Source organism: Rhinolophus ferrumequinum, chromosome 25, assembly GCF_004115265.2.
Source record: "Rhinolophus ferrumequinum isolate MPI-CBG mRhiFer1 chromosome 25, mRhiFer1_v1.p, whole genome shotgun sequence".
Classification (NCBI taxonomy): domain Eukaryota; kingdom Metazoa; phylum Chordata; class Mammalia; order Chiroptera; family Rhinolophidae; genus Rhinolophus; species Rhinolophus ferrumequinum.
The window spans coordinates 24,932,524-24,943,151 of NC_046308.1; positions in this window are offsets into that span (position 1 = coordinate 24,932,524).

A 10,628-nucleotide genomic window follows, 5' to 3' on the forward strand; every position below is an offset into this window, starting at 1 on the left:
CTGTAGATGTCTAGGAAGAGAAATAATAAATCAGTAATTGCCATGAATAACCAAGGCAACAAGACAGCTCAGAAAGAAAGTGAAAAAATCCAGAAAAGGAACTTAAACATATGAAAATATGTGACTGAAATGACAGAGAAGTCAAGATTGCAGTTCTGAAAAAACTCAATGAGATGCAAGAAAACAAAAAAAGGCAGTCTAATGAACTCAGAAACACAATCAAAGAACAACATGAGCATTTTACGAAGGAGATTGAAATTTTAAAAAAGAACCCAATAGAATTTCTGGAGATTAAGAACTCAATAGAAGAAATTAAGAATGAAATAACCAGCTTAGGTAGTAGAGTTGAACAGATGGAGGAAAGAATCAGTGACATCGAAGATAGAAACCTGGAAATTACATAGATGGAAGAAGAAAGAACTAGAAAAAGAACAAGTGAAACCGAAGGTCAGCAGAAGAAAAGAAATAACAAAAATCAGAGCAGAACTAAATGAAATAGAGAACAAAAAGACATACCATCACTACCAGCCTGCAAAGTTTCTGTTGAGAAATTATCTGACAGCATTATGGGAGCTCCCTTGTAGGTAATTGCTTTTCTCTTGGCTGCTTTTAAGATTCTTTCTGTGTCGTTAACCGTTGGCATTTTAATTATGATGTGTCTAGGTATGAGCCTGTTTGGGTTCATCCTGTTTGGGACTCTTTGCACTCCCTGTGCTTGTACGTCTATTTCATTCACCAGGTTAAAGGAATTTTCCATCATTATTTTTTCAAACAGGTTTTCAATTCCTTGCTCTGTCTCTTCTCCTTCTGGTATGCCTATGATGCAAATGTTGGTTTGTTTGATGTTATCTCAGAGGCTCCTTAAACTATCCTCATTTTTTTGGATTCTTTTTGCTGTTCTGATTGGGTGTTTTCTGCAACCTTATCTTCCAAGTCTCTGATTTGATCTTGTGCTTCATCTAATCTACTATAGAGTCCTTCTCATGTATTCTTCATTTCAGTTATTGTATTCTTCATTTCTGACTAGTTATTTTTTTAAATCTCTATTTCTATGTTTCCTATCTCTTGGTTGAAGTTCTCACTGAGATCGTAGCTCATCCTTATAACCAGTGAATGAAATCTGTATCTGGTAGATTGCTTGTGTTTATTTTATTTAGCTCATTTCTGGAGTTTTGTTCTGTTCTTTCATTTGGGACATGTTTCTCTGTCTCCCCATTTTGGCTGCCTCCATGTGTTTGTTTCTATGTATTAGCTAGGGCTGCTATGTCTCCCAGTCTTAGTAGAATGGTAGGTACCCTGTGGGGCCCAGTGGTGCAGTAGTCTCCTTGGTCATCTGAGCTGGGTGTTCCAGATGTGCCCCTTGTGTGAGTTATGTGTGCCCTCCTGTTATAGTTGAGCCTCAGTTGCTGTTTGTACATCAATGGAAGGGATTGATCATTGGGCTGATTGGTTGTGAGAACTGGCCATGACTACAGTCATGGAGCTGTTGTGCAAGAGCTGACCCTACAGAGCAGAATTCACTTTAGCAGTACTCTGGTGCCTGCCCAGTCTGCCCTTTGGGTGTGTTGCCTGTGGAGGTGGCCTCGTGGTGCTGCTGAGAGGGGCCCTAACACAGGCCAAGTTCAGCCTTTGCCTGTGCCCTGCCCAGGGCCACCTGGTATAAGCCACAAAGCAATCCACAGATGTCCTCTCCCCACACCAGGGTTGGAGGAGCCTAGAAGAGGCTAAGCTATGAACCAAGGCTGGCTGTTGCTTGTGCTGGGTTTGGGGCTGCTCAGCAAGAGGTACAGGGCATGCCAAAGTCAGATGTTGCTTGTTTGGGGTTTGTGAACCTTTGAGAGATTTTAAGAAAGTTTGCAGCATGAGCCAAGACAGGCCATTTGTGTCGTAAAGCCAGAGGAAGTGGCTTGGGTGGACCTACAAGCTGGCTGGGGCGGGGTCTCTATTATTACTTCTAGGCCTGAATTAGTGGCAAGGAGAGGGAGCTGTGTAGTGATGGCTACTTGATCTAAATGTGACTCTTTGTGGGCAGACGCAGCCCACAACAGTTTCACAGACAGGAGGACAGAGGATTGAATACCCTGTCCTCACTCTCTTCTTTCCCACATTGTTTACTGATGAAAGGAGGCAAGAGAGTCTGCTTATGCAGTCCATATCAGTCAGACTCCTGGGGAGAGAGGAGGATTGACAAGTGTAGACAATGGACTTCCAGAAGCAAAATGAAAATATCCAGCACAGGCGGAAATGCAGCCCTCCAGATGAGGCCTAAATCATCAGGAAGAATAGAACGTTGGAATGTCTGCCTCCAAAGTATCTTGGGGACACCAGACAGGTGAGTTGGGAGCAACGAGAAGTTGCCAATATCCTCCAGGAGGTTGAGGGTGATTGAAAAACTGCCAGTTTTTGTCAGCATTGCAACAATACCAGAGTGAGTGGGGAGGAATCAGTGGCTCTAACTCTACATCTCTGGGAAGAAAACAGGCAGAAGAAGCGAGGATACCACTAACAACAAAATCAACCTCTTCCTTTCCACTATATGAGGGAGTAATTTGTTCACAATGAGCAAAACAAAAATTTCACTCAACACATAGAGCATAAAGATAAAGATAAACACACTTCGTTATGGATTTTGTTCATGATCATATATCAAGAGCAAAAAACAATGTCTAGAAAAAGGAACGCTCAGGAGACTGATTCAGATGCAACTTTTCTCTCCTTAACATAATATCAATAACACAGAAACACCTCTGCCAGTTGGGAGGTGAACACAAACTTGTTAGTGCTCCACCCACATTCTCTCAGATCCTGTTCTCATTTTGATGCACATCAGCTTCAGGTATGCTTTCACAAAGTCCCAACAGCTAGCACCTACTTTTATTTGTTAGAAAGCTCTTATCAGGATGCCAGAGCCTGCTTTCCCTGCACAGGAGAGCCCAGAGTGCCAGGTACATCCCTGGAGTACCCCTGAACCCATGACTGACATGTATCAGGGTATAAATACTGCAGCTGCCTGGCCCTGCTCAGGACAACTCTGAAGCGTGTCACACAATGTCTTCAGAGACTCCAGTAAGGCTTGAGCTAAAGTTATTCATCATCAGAGTTTGCTGAATATTAGTCATGCATCACTTAATGAATCACTTAATTCTGAGAAATGCATCATTAGGTGATTTCGTTTTCATGTGAACATCATAGAGTGCAGTCACACAAACCTATATGGTATAGCTTACTGCACACCTAAGCTATATGGAAAAGCCTATTTTTCTGGGCTATAAGAATGTACAGCATGCTATTGCACTGAATACTGTAGGCAGTTGTATCAGAATTGTAAGTATTTGTATATGTAAATATATCTAAACATAGTAAATGTACAGGAAACACACGGCATAAAAGATAAAATGGGTGTGTGCACGTGTGCCCATTGGTGGGTCAGCGGGAGGGCTGTGGAGGGAGGCACCATTGAAGGAAGAGTAGGCATCAGGAGGAGGGAGGGAGAAAGGGAGAGAGAGAAGGATGAAAAGAAGAGAGAAAGGGAGAGCAGAGATCAAAAGAGACCCAGAGAGATAAAGCATGAAATGAGAAATCATAAAAGGGAGACGAGAAGAGGAATGGTACTGGGAAGAAAGAGAGATAAAGAGAAACAGAGGGAAGGGCTGTGAGTGTGTACACACAAGTATGTGTGCATGTGTGTTTAGGGTAGGCTCCTGGGCTCCCCTCCACCCCAGCTTGCTCTTCTCCCTCCCTTGCCAACTCCTGGCCCCAACCAGAGCTAGCAATAAACTCAACATTGTAGTTAAGTCCAGCTTTTTCTTCCAACATCTCAAACAAATTTTTGCTTACAATCCATTATAATCTTACGGAGCCACTGTCATATACATGGTCCATCCTTGAGAGAAACGTCAGTATATGGCAGCGCAGGAAAACACACTTTCTCAGGCTTCCTCAGTCTCACTTCTACATTGTCTACTGGATTTACCTGGGAATGCTTCCTAACCAATCACTTTCACAGGAATCTTCATCTCAGGGTCTGCTGGGGGAACCCAATCCAAGACTGAGGGGAAGGAACCAAGTGAAGAGTATGGGAGGAGACTGCACACAAAGGAAAGGGGGAGGGGAAAAAAACACTTGAGGAAAAATTAAAAACCATCACTCCTTAGAAGGAAAAAGTTTAGAATTCAGAATATATCGTGAAAAAATTCAAAAATAAAACACACTTGCTGCATCAGTATTTCTCTGACTTAAAATATAAGTTTCAGAGTTTTCATCTCAGGAAATGAGGTATTGAGAGGATAGTTCAGCATGGCGGTTACTTTGCTGGAGAAGAAGATACTGGTTCTCAGTGGCTGGTCCCCAGAGCAGCAGGAACAGCATCACCTGGGAACTTCTTAGGAAGGGAAATTCTCACGTCCTACCTACCCCAGACCTACTGGATCAGAAATTCTGTGGATGGGGCCTAGAATCGCAGTGTAGCAAGTCCCCTGAGTGATTCACATACATGCTCACATTTGAGAATCACCGGTGTAGCTCCTGGTCCCAGGACGTGAATTGAGGTACAAGCATTTCCCTGATCCAAAGAACAAGAAACAGCTTTTGCATCTGCCTCAGGAGAGAGAACAGTGTAAAGGATGAGTACATAAGAGATGAAGACGGAAAGTCATTCTTATGACAATATCCAGCAGCTTGTGAACAGTTGCTAATAAAAGAGAGTTTGATGAGAAGAGAGGTGCTGCTCAGGCCATGGTTGATGGTGATGTGGTCACAGAAAGACGGATTGACCATTGCCACTGGGTGGGCCCTCACACCACCAATACCTATCCAAATACAAACAAGCATCAGCAGAGAACAGACCTGAGAGAGACAGACCCCATAGTAACGCCAGGCTACCCACGAGTATTACAATAGTGATCACTAGCGACAAAGAAGCAGAAGAAAAGAGTGTTGCACTTCAAATTAGTGCGGATGTTCCTATCTGATACAGAGTTCGTTATCATTGTAAGTGAAATGACGAAGGAGTAGGAGAGAGCTAAGAAGACAAGCTCATGAGAGTATTGAGTAGACAATTCAGCCCAGTTAAAATAACCAAGCTCTAAGAATAAGGAGAAGAGCGTGGGATGGAGTTCTTGTCCATTTGTGCAACAAACAAAAATAAAGTAGTTGCTATTGAGACATCTCCCACAGCTATTCTCTTTGGGGAAGTCATCTCTGAGGTTGGAGAGAAGAACCTCTTTAAGGGCCAAACAGATGCCATGACTCCAATGAGAATTTCTATTGCTGTAAGAGGAGAACGACTAGGCTTAACATGAGGAAGATGAGCAATGTATGAATGCCTAGCTCTTCCTGTCTTTTTCTTCACTTGTGAATACTCTTCCAAGTCTGAAAAATAACAGATCATCAGCTCAGGGAGGCTAGTGGTCCAGTGTGGGCTAAACTAGAGTATGCACTGGGTCCTCACAACAAAGATGGGGAAGCAGCAGCCCAGAGAGGTTTAATAATTTCCCAAGTTTCGTAGGAACCACATTTTGAATAAGGAATGAATACTGGGGAGAGGCTTGGAGATGTCATGATCTACGCCTCCATTGCTTGTGTCACCTCCACCGCAGAACCAAATTAGGGGAAGAGATAGTCCCAAACCATCAGCTTTCAGACCTCCGTTTTAGGAAGGACAAAAAGAGACACAGGATGCTGCCACGCAGCCACTCTCCCTTGTTCAGCTTAGTGTCAGCAGTGCAGAGTCTTAACAGTCTCTGCTCTCCCACTTCCTGGAAGGAAAATGGCTTGGGTGGTATAGCAATAGGGGTGTCCTAGGCATAATTCATTTTCTTGTGATGGCAGGAAAATTAAAGCCTGCATTCTCTTGGAATCAATTCTGAAGCAAAGAGCATCATTTTGAATCAAGGTCATGCCCAATTACTCTTCTCCAGCTGAAGAAATGAAACATCAGCTATTCATGACACGGCCAAAAGCTTATATTTGAAAGAAGGTTTCTTTTACATGTGTATATATTAAGATCTCACTGAAAACCCAAAGAGACTTCACGTGCTCTCCTAGGAGGGGTTCCTTTAATAAACAAGAAAATGTAGTATTCACAAATAGAGCACATTTTGACTTCTGCACAGAATTTCCCATCCCCTAAGGACTGCTTATCCTAGGAGCAGAAGCAGGAGCCTCTCTTTCCAGAGCTGTAGATACGGTGCAGGGTTGATCTGGATGGGGTTTCTGCTCTGGCTGTCTGTAAGGATGACAAATTTCAGCAGCACAATCTGTGCACCTGGCAATTGCTTAGGATCTAACACACTCAACAGGGCAAAGCCCTCATCACATTACCAGTTCCAGTAAAATTACCTAGAAATCTTGAAAGCTACCAAAGACTGTGTTATCAAAGAACATGGAAGCTGCTCCAAAGGGGCTTAAAACCTATGCATGAAGGAGAGAGAGAAGTCGATGCTGTATTACCATTGGCTCTTTGGAAGCAGTAATGTGCAAGCAAGGAAGAATCACACATAACTATGGCGACATTTTTCTGAAGATCCTTGACTTTTGGAGGCCAAGAATCAGAGTACATCTTCTCTATTATTTTTGGCAAAGGCAGAAGTTCAGCATATGAATGATTCATACTTTCATTCAATAATTATTTCACAATTTCTGCATTTGAAAAGGAACATAAGAATTAAATTACAGCCAGTTGCTGTGAAAAGTTGCCATTAAAACATGGTGTTACTTGAATGATGATGCAATATTTTTCTGGAATTCACTTAAATAATGCTATATATTTTCTCAAAAATAACATGGAATACAGTGGGATTTTAAATGTTCCGTTCCCTATTTCTGTGTCTTAGATGTTCTTGTTTGCCTTTTTATTGTGGTATGTAAGATCACTTAACATGAGATTTAGTCTCTTAACAGGTTTGTAAGTGTATAATACAGCATCGTTGCCTAGAGGGTATGTGTTGTACAGATCTCTAGAACTTAATCATCTTGCATAACTGAAACTTCACACACATTGAAAAATTGGAGTGGGCAAAATACCTTCAAATTTGGATCAGACAGAGTGACTCCTTCCACCTGGTAGCCTCTTGCCTAGATTTTAGGACAGTAATCAAGTCACATAATAAACAGGTGCTGAACCTAGAGTTCAAGAATGCCCTGAATATCAGACATGAAGTCCTCATTGGCATGGAAAAATCAGATATTGAAATACAAATGAACAGGGGTGTTGCTTTTTGACACTGGGGTATAAAGCGAGACATGAGCAAGAATTGCATATATAACGTACAAAAATTAGCCACGAGACTGTGAATGTAGAGAAGAAACACTGGTCACTCTTCTTAATTTTGAGCAGAAAAGCAGGAATAGAGAAGCAGTATTATAGGGAAATTTTAAGGGTAAAGCAGGCTTGCATATGTTTAGAGGTAGAAGAGTTGGTAGAGATGGGGAGATTAAAGATCTAAGATGAGGATAGTTTGAGGGAATAAATCCCAAGGAAGAAGAAAAGAAGTTGACAGAATTCAACATCCATTCATGCTTTTAAAATACTTATTTGAATCAGGGAATGATGCATGCTTCTTTAAGATGATAAAAAATATACATATATATAAAACTCAGGCCAAAATCCAGCAACTTAATGTGAAAACTCTACAGGCATTCCTAATTAGAACTAGGAGTAAAATCAGGATGTATACAGTCTCTAGTATTATGTAACATCATATTAAATTTATCAGAAAATGCAATTACAGATGGAAAAATAATAAGAGACACAAGAATCATGAGAAAAAAAGGTAAAATTATCTTTAATTAAAGAATAACTTATTACATATTTGGAATACGTGAAAAAATCCATGGAGAAAACTTCTACAAATAATAACATTATGAAGTATAAAATTAGCATAGAATCCAAAAGAGTTCAGATTTACAAATAATAATCAGAAGATGCAATGAAAGCTAGAACCCTCATTGCAGTAGCAAAAATAAAACTCTGAAGCACAAATCTAATAAAAAAAGTGCAAAGCGTAGATGAGGAAAATTCTGAAATACTACTAGAAGATACTGGAGTGGACCTGAAAAACTGGGAAGACATACTGTACTTTATGATTGGAAGTCTTAAGATAAAAAAATGCCAGTTCTCTCTAAGTTTCCTTATAAATTTAAGATGCAGTCAATAAATATGTTTTCAAGTTTATTTTTTCCTGGGGCGGCTAGACAAATAATAAAGGTTATATTTAAACATGCATAGCAATGAAAATCCTGAAAAAGAAAGAATATTATGTGGGAAGTTATCTTCAGGGTATGAAAACATTATATAACTTCTCTGATTTAATCAGTGTGGTATTGGCTTATGAATAGACTGACAGACCAATAGAACTAAATGAAAAACACAAAATAGCCTAAGTACCTATTAAACTTAGTATGTAATGAAGGTGGCAACTCAAATCAGTAGGGACAAGATGGACTTTTTTCTATAAATGGTGATATAACAATTGGATAGCTATATTGAAAAAGATAAAGTTGGATCCATTCCTCACACCACACACTGGTAAAATTTCTAAAAAGATCGGGTATCTAAATCTAAAAAAATAAAATCATAAAATCATTATGAAAAAAATGAACGAATTTCTTTGTAACCTAAGAGAAGAGAAAATAGTTCTAAACTATTAAAATTAAATTACACTACCAGATTAAATATCAGAAAAAAAAGATTAATAAATTTAATTAAAAGTATTTATTATAAGGTGAGTCAAAAGCCAAATCAAAATTGGGGGAAAATATGTAACTCATACTTCACACAAAAAACCTAATATACCTAATATACAGTCCTCCTAAAAATTGAGATCAAAATCCAACAGAAAATTGGGGAAGAGGTGTGGAGACAGTCCATATAAGTAGCTGTAATGCCAACAATCATTAAATACATGAAAACATCCTCCATGTTTCCCAAAATTAAACAAATGTAAATTATAACAATGTTTAAAAACTGTTTTGCACCTATGAGGTTGGAAATTTAAAAATTTTGAGAACATATCATGTTGGAGAGACTATAGGAAAATACAGGTACTCCCATTTATTGCTGAGGGGAAAATAAATGTCAGTTCTCCCCAAAAGATTCACAGATTCAATAAAATCCAAATCCAAATCTCGGCCAGTTCTTTTGTGGGAATTTACATGCTGACAATAAAATTCACATGGAAATTCAAAAGACTTAAAATACCCAAAACAACTTTGAAAGAGGTAGATGAAGCTAGAGGACTTATACTAAATGATTTTAAAAATTACTATAAAGCTACGGTAATCAAAATTGTATGGTATTACCATCAAGATAGATAAATAGATTAAAGAAATAGAATATAGATAACAGAAACAAACACACACAAACAGAATCAATTGATTTTTAACAAATGTAAAAGAACAATCACTGGACATTTATTGCAACCCTCCCCCCCAAAAAAATTATTTGATCCATACCTCACACTACATACAAAAATTAACTCAAAATGTCTTATAAACCCAGATGCAAGAAAAACTCACAAAATTTCCAGAATAAAATATAGGAGAATTTTATTGTGATACTTTTTAAGCAAATACTTCTTTGATATAACAACAAAGCTATAATTCAAAAAAATATATATTGATAAATGTATTTCACTAAAATTAAGGTCTTCTGTTAACAGAATGAAAAAATAAGCCAGGGAATGTTTGAAAATCTTGCATTTGGTAAAGGACTTGAATTCAAATCAATAAAGAACCTTGAGAACTCAATGGTAAGAAATAAACAACCTACTTTTAAAAATAGGCAAATACTTTGGATAAACATTTTACCAAAGAAGATATATGGATGACAAATGACTATATGAAAGGATACTCATCATCATTAGTCATTAGGGGAATGCAAATTAACAGCATAATTAGATAAAACTACACACCTATTAGAATGTCTTCAACTGAAAAGTGAAGGGGGATACTAAAGGTCCCCCCCACAAGATGGCAGAGCAGATAAATGTTGTGCTTGCCTCTTCCTGTGACCACATCAAAATTACAACTAAATCATTAAACAATCAACCTGGAGAACCATCTGAAGTCTAGCTGAACACAATTCCTATAACTAAAGATATAAAGATGAAGCCACATTGAGACTGGTAGGAGGGACGTAGATATGGAAGGGCTGCTCCCACACCTGTGTCTGGCAGTTCAGAATCGGGAGGGATATCTTGGCTGCAGAGGTCTCCCTCCTTGAGGAGTGAAAGACCGCATCTTCACACTGGGCTCCCTGTGCCAGGAAGAGGAGCCCCCATAACATCTGGCTGTGAAAAACAATGGGGATTCTGACCATCCAGGTGAGATGGAAGGCTGAGGGAAATCCAGACATCCTCTTAAAGGGCCTGCACACAGACTTACTCGCTTGCAGTCATTCATCCTGGGTTCTGGCACAGGGTGAATGATTTGAGAGTCGTCAGAGACATACAGGGAGAGCCTGAGTTGTGTGTCTTCAGGGCAAGGACAGGAAGGACAGTCACCATTTTTCCTGTGTAGAGTCTTTTTCCCATGCAGTGGGCAGGCAGGCACCATATATCCTGTGTTGAGCCCTCCCCAACATGGTCAAATCTGAATCTGCATTGGCCTGATGACTCTTCTTACTCCAC